Source organism: Nerophis ophidion, linkage group LG23, assembly GCF_033978795.1.
Source record: "Nerophis ophidion isolate RoL-2023_Sa linkage group LG23, RoL_Noph_v1.0, whole genome shotgun sequence".
Taxonomy (NCBI): domain Eukaryota; kingdom Metazoa; phylum Chordata; class Actinopteri; order Syngnathiformes; family Syngnathidae; genus Nerophis; species Nerophis ophidion.
Window position 1 is genome coordinate 31,548,022 of NC_084633.1, and position 10,000 is coordinate 31,558,021.

Below are 10,000 nucleotides of genomic sequence, written 5' to 3' on the forward strand. Positions count from 1 at the left end.
GAGCATACATACATACATACATACATATATATATACGTACATACATATATATACATACATATCTATACATGTATAGATATATACATATACACATATATATATACACATATATATATATATGTATATATATATATATATATATATATATATATATATATATATATATATATATATATATATATATATATATATATATATATACATATACATATATACACACACACACACACATATATATATACATATATATATATATATATATATATATATATATATATATATGTATATATATATATATGTATACATATACATATATACACACACACACACACACATATATATATATATATATATAAACTCAACAACTTATTTTGCAAGAAACCTCATCAAAAGTTTCGACACGTGTTTTATAAAAGCCGATTCTAATTAAACCCATTTGGTGCTACGCTCCTGGTAGAGCCTATTGGCAGATGTGCGTAATTGGAACGATTCTATTGAAAATTATTTACAGATCTCTTTTTATACTTGAATCCAAAATATCAAATAGTGTTTGATGTGGGAGTGTGCGGAGGCGGGGCAAGATATGAAAAGAAGGCTTCAGAGATCTGCTCGCCGCAAGGCCCCCTTGGGTTGAGATTTCATGCTGAAGACAGCATGACATGTGAGCTTTCTTTGTAGTTCACTTTCCATTAGTGAGAAGTGCTGCTTCTCTGGAAGAATTACTGTTCTTTTACTCCTCATTGGCATAAGTCAGAAATACCCACAGTGGAAGTTTAAGTCGACACCACTTACTCTTCCCCGCGACATAAGGAGACTATGTGTTCATAAAAACAAACAATGACAGTTTGTTGAGAGGTTATTCATTCATTGGTGCATTTTTTTTCTATCGTTTTATGGTATGATATGTCATGCTTTTATCTAACACAGCTGCTGCTGTACTTTTGTTGCATGTTTGGACTACAATCTACATGCACAAACCTTGCTCAAATTACATTTTCTTGGTTTCTGCTGTAGAATCCAGGTTAATAATGCCATGCTTTTATTGTGAAGCTTACAATGAATGCACCATTTCATTGCTATACTAAAAGAAGCAAGATGAAACGAGCTCTGTTCCATTCCAAGACCAATGAACCCTTGGTTCCTGCTGTACTTGAAGAATGAAAAAACTAACTTCACTTTTTTCATCACCAACAGTTAATTCTTTAGCGTCGACATTTTATTGGTAATCCTGTCATGATCCACGTCTTGGATCATGGCATATTTTAGTTTTGGTTCTGTTTATCACATTCTGTCTAGTATTTGTCTTCCTCGGTTCTTTGTGGCACTTCCTGGTTTATTTCGGTTGTCCTAGCAACGCACTTGTGTCACCTGCCTTCCGTGTGATCACGCACACCTGTCTCCTGATTTATCTCCCTATATATGCCCGCCTTTGTTAGACATTCAGTCTTGGACTCTTGTTTGCTTCACGCTACAGTTGACGTCGCTCTTTCCAGCCTTGTGGTAACTACCTTCATGTACATTAGCTTCCATGCTATTTCAGTTGTTTGTACCTAGCTCATGCTAGCGCTTTCTGTTTTGTTTGTTAGTGCCTTCGAGCAAGTGTTTTTGGTTCTTAGACTGTTTTAGTTAGTATAAATAAATTATTGTTCCTACCTCACGCTGTGTCCATCTTCGCTGCACCCACGAGAGAACAACTCGTCACCACAATGCCACTTAGACGTCACAAATTCTTAAGCGTCATTTTATGTTTCAGTTACATAAGGCTGTAGAAAGTGCTATTGAGAGTGTGTGTTGGGGTAATAAATACATACAATTAGGGTTGATCTGATCAGGGTTTGATGCTGATACCGATCATCCATGAGTGAGATTGGCGGATACAAATACCAACACTGTCCACATTTGTATACTCTAGCCTTTAAATAGACTCCCTTTTTAGACCAGTTGATCTGCCGTTTCTTTTCTTTTTCTTCTATGTCCCACTCTCCCTTGTGGAAGGGGTCCGGTCCGATCCGGTGGCCATGTACTGCTTGCCTGTGTATCGGCTGGGGACATCTCTGCGATGCTGATCCGCCTCCGCTTGGGATGGTTTCCTGCTGGCTCCGCTGTGAACGGGACTCTCGCTGCTGTGTTGGATCCGCTTTGGACTGGACTCTCGCGACTGTGTTGGATCCATTGTGGATTGAACTTTCACAGTATCATGTTAGACCCGCTCGACATCCATTGCTTTCCTCCTCTCTAAGGTTCTCATAGTCATCATTGTCACCGACGTCCCACTGGGTCATTATTGTCACCGATGTCCCACTGGGTGTGAGTTTTCCTTGCCCTTATTTGGGCCTACCGAGGATGTCGTGGTGGTTTGTGCAGCCCTTTGAGACACTAGTGATTTAGGGCTATATAAGTAAACATTGATTGATTGATTGACATGTATTAACTGTAAATTTCTATGTATTTATGATGAGTACTACTGATAGCTTAGTAATATAAACACACTGAACTAATTATTTGTTCTCATTTAATTGCATATGAGAGTTAGATCCAAACAAAGTCAGTACTACACAATAACTATATCAGTGGTTCCTAACCTGGGTTCGATCGAACCCTAGGGGGTTCGGTGGAGGTCAAGATACACCTGACTCATCGTGTAAATAAAAACTTCTCCCTATCGGCGTATTATGGATACGGCAACAGCAGAAGTCACACTGATTTTCAGGTGCCTAATTTGCTGTGAGTTCGTGCACTGTGTTGGTTTTGTTCTTTTAACAAGGTGATGGTCATGCATGGATCATTTTGTGCACCAGTACAAAAAATATATAACTTTGTCTTGTATTTGAAAATGTATAATTTTTTTTCACTAAAGAAGGGTTTGGTGAATGAGCATATGAAACTGGTGGGGTTCGGTACCTCCAACGAGGTTAAGAACCACTGAACTAGACGAAGCAATTCCGGAAGCAATTGCGCGGGAATGCTCCAATGCTGAAGTTAATCAGAAATGCTGACAGAATATAGTACGAATGTAACAGTTTGAATTTTTTTTCCAGGAAAACCGCAATTTGGTTTGGAACTGGGGAAAGTGTCAGTTTTGTTACGCCTGTTCGGCATTGTGATGCCGGGTTCGATTCCCTCGTGGATGCGTCAACAAGTGAACACAGCAAAGGTAAGATATAAACAATTTATTTAACGAAAAGGATCTATGAAACAAAACACTGGTGCTAATGAAAGGCAACCCAAAGACGCTAGCATAAAAGCTAGGATATACAAAAATGAGAACTAAACTGGCACATAGACACATTAAAGAGTAAAACAAAACACTACAGCATGAGAGCTGGAATAAACAAATGGCTGAGCGTGAAAAGCTAGCGAGAATATACATACGATGACAGAGTGCAGGCGTAACTTGTTGCGTGAAAGCAAATTATGAACCCAGGCTGAACAAACAAAAGAGGACGGCTTATAAAGTGACGGTGATTATCTGTAGCAGGTGTGCGGGGCGTGAGCAGCAGGTGAACTGATGACTGACCATGGTGACAATGCAAACAGGAAATAAGGAGTCGGAGAAATATACAAAATAGAAAAATAAATAGTGTAGATCTGAGCAGCAGATCGCAACACGTTTTAATGTCCAGGATGAGTGGAATGTGTTAATGTTGAAATGGTTTGAAAAGGTTGAAAAATCTTAGTTTTTTTTGTCCTGATGTGTTGACGGTGGAACAGTTGAAAAATGTGGGAGGAGTAGTAGCCAGAAAAAGAGTGGAAATAGAGCTTTGGAAAACCAGGAATTCTAGAAAATCCTAGATTTTTTTTTAACGTGAAAGAAATGTACTTCGAATTTTTAGAATGTAGGAATGTGTTGAAGGTGGAATGGTATGAATAGGTAGAAAAATGTGGAAATAGTGAAAGTTTGAAAAATGGCCAATTCATTCTAAATAGGAAACGTGTCACGGAAAACTGGGAATTCTGGATAATCAGGGAATTTCTGGAACTTGTCAATGGAAAGCCTGCGATTGCTGAATAGGCTGAACAGATTGAAGTTGGAATGGTTTGAATTGGATGAAAAATGTGGAAGGCAGAGCGCGCCAAAATCTGGAGAAGAAAAATAATAATAAATAAATGAATTTTGGTGTAAAAAACCCCGATGTGTGAATGCTCTGGAGCAATCACACAATTAGACAAAAACAAAAACCATTACCTCCTTGTCGTTTAAATGTTTTTGTTTTTGCTCTCAAAGTCCTCCTGTGTCCAGGGAATTATACCATTAATAAAAACAAAAAAATGTTGTTGTTTTAAAAAAAAATACATATAATGACCTCATCACTTTAGTATCGTTCATGTTCTGATACTACCATCGACAGCAACAATTTATGGATTGATCCGTGCTTCCATCTACCATTTTTAAACTTTAATAAGCATTTATTTCTTAGTGTTGTTTCATGCTAGCTTAGCAGTTAGCTAAGCTATTAGCATGCCTCTTCTTGAGATACTTGATAATGATACTTAAGATACTAAAAAATGCTGTATATTTGTCGTAATGGAAGTGATTCTGACCACAGAACTTTCCTCCAGAAGGTTTTATCTTTGTACAAGGGATGTCAGATGAAAAATGGAGCTGTTTGGCCACAATACCCAGCAATATGTTTGGAGGAGAAAAGGTGAGACCTTTAATCCCAGGAACACCAAACCTACCTTCAAGCATGGTGGTGGTAGTATTTTGTTCTGGGCCTGTTTTGCTGCCAATGGAACTGGTGCTTTACAGAGAGTAAATGGGACAATGAAAAAGAAGAATTACTTCCAAATTCTTCAGGATAACCTAAAATCATCAGCCAAGAAGTTGGGTATTTGGCGCAGTTGGGTGTTCCAACAGGAAAGTGACCCCAAACATACGTCAAAAGTGGTAAAGGAATGGCTAAATTAGGCCAGAATTAAGGTTTTAGAATGTATTTCTCAAAGTCCTGACTTGAACGTGTGGACAATGCTGAAGAAACAAGTCCATGTATGTAGTAACCAAATAATAACATTGCTGCATGTATTCTTTTGACCCAGCAGATTTGGTCACATTTTCAGTAGACCAGTGGTTCTTGACCTTGTTGGAAGTACCGAACCCCACCTGTTTCATATGTGCATCCACCGAACCATTCTTTAGTGAAAAATAAAAATTTATTTTTTTTTTTTTTCAAATTCAAGACAAAGTTACATGTTTTTTTACTGGTGCACAAAATAACCGTGCATGAACATCACCTTGTTCAAAGAACAAAACCAACAGTGCATGAACAAACAACAAAATACACACCTGCAAATTAGATGGAAAATTAGAGGGAACATTCCTTGGGGGGTATCCATAATATGGTACAGGGAAACATTTTTATTTACACAATGAGTCGGGTGTGTCGTGACCTCCGCTGCAGAGGCTCCGCCGAACCCCTGAGGCCGACTAACCCAACACCTATGGTTCGATCGAACTCAGGTTAAGAACCACAAATTCATAAAAGAACCAAACTTCATGAATGTTTTTTGTGACCAACATGTGCTCCAATCACTCTATCACAAAAAAATAAGAGTTGCAGAAATGATTGGAAACTCAAGACAGCCATGACATTATGTCCTTTACAAGTGTATGTAAACTTTTGACCACGACTCTCCCGTCTAAAGGCAAAACCTAGTACCTCCCTTCTCGCTGATTTTGAGAAAACAAAGGAAAACCAATCTATCTTGATGCTGTCTTACAAAGATCTACAGAGTCATCAAACGTATAGATGTTTTCTTGAGCTTTCATTTTCTTGCCGATTGAGCCATGGATTGAATCTGCTCTCATGAACGTGTGCCCTTTCCCCAGATATTTTATCACGATCTCGGGTGGGCCCCATTCCGCGTTTGCACATTGGGCAAGAGCCGTGTACAGCGTCCAGTTTTTATTTTGACCTCCACAGTTATCTGCCCAAAAGAGTATGCAAGGGGAAGAATCAAGAACAATACATTCAATGAAGGTGCTTGCAACGTCCTGGGCCAATCTTCCAAATATCCCCTTGTGCCATAATATCACAATCAGGTTGACCGTCGGCCCCCATTCGTGCAAATGTCTCATTAAAGACAATAAGGCGACTGACAAAGAAGCTCCGATTGGTCCCTTGAGATACTAGGTTTTTCTGTTGTATCTACGCGGTTATGTGGTAGTTGCTAGGTCCTGCCATGCGCGTAACAGCTTACTTACGGAACAAATCACAATATCGCATACACTAATGCATGGGTGTCAAACTCTGGCCCGCCGTGTAATTTAATTTGGCCCTTGAGGCAATATCAATTTAGCTTTAGAGCTGGCCCGCCGGTGTTATACAGCGTCGGTGCCGCTGTAACACCGCATTCGCCGCTAATACTCATATTTGCCAACCCTCCTAATTTTTCTGGTAGACTCCCGAAGTTCAGTGCCCCTCCCGAAAAACTCCCGGGGCAACCATTCTCCCGAATTTCTACCGATTTCCACCTGGACAACTATATTGGGGGCGTGCATTTAAGGCACTGCCTTTAGCGTTCTCTACAACCTGTCGTCACGTCCGCTTTTCCTCCATACTAACAGCATGTCACATAATATTTGTGGCTTCCACACACACACACACGTGAACGCAACGTATACTTGGTCAACAGCCATACAGGTCACACTGAGGGTGGCCATATAACCAACATTAGCACTGTTACAAATATGCGCCACACCAAACAAGAATGACAAACACATTTCGGGTGAACATCCGCACCGTAACACAACAGAATAAATACCCAGAACCCTTTGCAGCACTAGGGACGGCGTGGCGCAGTGGGGAGAGTGGCCGTGCGCAACCCGAGCGTCCCTGGTTCAATTCCCACCTAGTACCAACCTCGTCACGTCCGTTGTGTCCTGAGCAAGACACTTCACCCTTGCTCCTGATGGGTGCTGGTTGGCGCCTTGCATGGCAGCTCCCTCCATCAGTGTGTTAATGTGTGTGTGAATGGGTAAATGTGGAAGTAGTGTCAAAGCGCTTTGAGTACCTTGAAGGTAGAAAAGCGCTATACAAGTACAACCCATTTATCATTTATTTATTTAATTCTTCCGGGAAACTTCCAGCAAACTGACCAATAATTAACGTTTTATTCATGCATTTTCTCTTGCTACTTCAAGGCTTTAATATTTGGTTCATTCATTATGTGTTATTTTATTTTCAAATGTATTAATAGCCTGTGGAAAATATTGAATTGAATTGAATTATATTTATATAGCGCTTTTCTCTAGTGACTCAAAGCGCTTTACATAGTGAAACCCAATATCTAAGTTACATTTAAACCAGTGTGGGTGGCACTGGGAGCAGGTGGGTAAAGTGTCTTGCCCAAGGACACAACGGCAGTGACTAGGATGGCGGAAGCGGGAATCGAACCTGCAACCCTCAAGTTGCTGGCACGGTAGCTCTACCAACCGAGCTATGCTATGCTAATATTTGATATTTACCTCAGAAGATTGCAAATAGAAAAAAAAAGGCATAACATGTTTATTTAAATTTTATCTGATATGCCATTGATATTTTTTTAATTATTATTAATATTGTTTGAAACTGGATTTTGCATGTCACTAAAGTTATATAAGCCTTGCTTGTTCAATATTTCATGCAAAACTTGTTTGGGTCCCTATTAAAAGGTTGATTTGTTCAACCTTGGCCCGCGGCTTTGTTCCGTTTAAAATTTTGGCCCACTCTGTATTTGAGTTTGACACCCCTGCACTAATGTAAAGCATGTCACCAAGGAACTCCAAAATTATTATCAGCTCAGTTTTGACCAAAATTGAGTTACTGGGTTTTGCCTTTGGACGGGAGGACTGTACACACTAGAGATGCGCGGTTTGCAGTCTCATCCGCGGAGTCCGCGGATAAACCGCGGGTCGGGCGGTTGACATGACGAAAACATTTATTTTAATTAGATTCGGGCGGGTGGCGGTTGAACCATCCGGAAATATTTGATATACATGGTTCTGTGATCGGTATACGTTGCCATTCAAAGTGCCCTTTAAGACCCGTGTCATAAAGCGAAGAAGACAATAAAAGACGCTATTATTCTCCTGAATGACTGCTGGTAGTCACCCAGATAATAAGTATTAGGGCGTGGTCTGAAGCCATTGGCTTTGTCGCCTACTACAGCATGTACGATCTGCTTGTCAGTCCAGCATCATGTTGTGTGTGGCTTCCGCGGCAACACCCACACGGTTGCAAGGCATACTGGGTGACACAGAGTACACTAATGGTTGTGATATAAACAATTGTAATACTCTTAGTAATATGCGCCACGCTGTGAAGCCACACCAATTAAGAACGACAAACACATTTCGGGAGAACATCCTCACAGTAACACAACATAAACGCAACACAACAAATACCCATAATCCTTTGTATTCATGACACTTCCAGACTATTTCATACACCCCGCTAGCAGCAACCCCCTCGTGCGCGTCGGTAAGGTGGGGGGGTTGGGGGCGCGGGGGTGTAAAATATGTTCAAGGGGTGTCACGGATACAAAGGATTATGGGTATTTGTTGTGTTGCGTTTATGTTGTGTTACTGTGAGGATGTGCTCCCGAAATGTGTTTGCCAATCTTGTTGGGTGTGGCTTCACAGCGTGGCGCATATTAGTAAGTGTTAAAGTTGTTTATATCACAACCATCAGTGTACTCTGTATCACCCAGTATGCCTTTCAATCCTGAACGTGTAATTGCGGAAGCTGCACACAACATGTTGCCGGACCAACAATCGGTTTCGTACATGTTGTTGAAGGTGTCGAAGGCAATGGCTTCACAGCACGCCCATATTTTTGTAATCAGGATGAACGCTATTGGATAGTCGCGGGAACGTTAGCGGCTCCAGTTGTCATCATTACTCTGTGAAACAGGTTTAAATAGCTCTGTGAGTGGTAAAGGCGGACAACCTCCGATGTATTTCAGCGGACGGTTGGCGGGCGGGTACGGTCCTGATAAAATGTTGGTGCGGGTGGACGGTGGGTGGATGACGACTTTGATGATGCGGATGCGGATGATATAATTGCCTATCCGCGCATCTCTAGTACACACACACATATATATATATATATACACACACACACACACACACACACACACACACAGTACATACCCATATTTTGAGGTTCTACTGTATTCGTGACACGTGTGTTTTCATTTTGAGCAACTTTAAGCAAAGTATGTGGTTGAAGTACACAAGTAAAACAGGTGAAAATAAATGAGAAAAGACACAACTCACCGATGCATTCCTTTCTCCACTTTTCGGCGTCTTTCCGTGCGTCGTTTTGTGCAACACCGGATGGCTCCTCTGACGTTTGACTTGCTAATCGGGATGTTTCGAGTTTGTCAAGAAGCCTGCATTGTTTCTGTCTCCAGAGGTTGAGAGGAAGCTGGAGTAGAATGTTCTGAGGGCTCTTCTGAAGGCCTCTGGGTCAATAGCTTTATCTGTGCCACCACTTCAACGTTCAGGCTTGTGTATTATGAGACTTGTTGAAAAGAGCATGGAAGATAGATGTTCACCGTGCGGAGTCCGAAATGCTTCTCAGGAGGACTTCTTGGCTACGGTTGCTATATTCCAGTCTCTAAGGCATGTGGAAGATCGTGACATGGGTGGTCCATTGGGTACATCCAAGCACCGGAGTTCTGAATGAACTTCCTTTCTGTTTCCTGGAGTGTGATGAGGGTTTGTCTGCTGAGGTATTTTGTTGTCTGACAGGTGTGTTATTGGGACAGGTGAGGCTCCTGCTGGTGTATTTTATGCAATGACCAGGTCCAGGCTCGCAGGTGGTGTGAGTTTCTAACAATCAGAGAGGAGAGTTTGAGAGGCAATCCAGGTTGTCACGGTAACAGCAGTTAGAGGTCACGGGTTTAGATTTAGATTTGCTGTGTTCCAGTCGGAGTTGGCTGTTTTGATGGAAGAGGTAGGTGGTGGGAAAGTATCCCTGAGGTATTTATAGACATGTACAAATAAAAAATAAAAAAT

At 41.0% G+C, this 10,000-nt stretch overlaps 1 protein-coding gene across 3 annotated transcripts in view; it reads right to left on the reverse strand.

Annotated features, from left to right (window-relative positions):
- LOC133541069 (thyroid hormone receptor alpha) overlaps positions 1–10,000 on the reverse strand; it is a 303,323-nt gene that overhangs the window by 165,821 nt on the left and 127,502 nt on the right. For 2 of the 3 annotated variants that reach the window (XM_061884148.1, XM_061884146.1), the window contains exon 3: positions 9,257–10,000. This exon is cut by the window's right edge and continues 300 nt beyond it. The gene's annotated coding sequence lies outside the window, so the exon portion shown is untranslated. Of the gene's footprint in view, positions 1–4,680; positions 4,743–9,256 lie in introns of all 3 variants that reach the window. The other variant, XM_061884147.1, reaches the window with a different exon arrangement.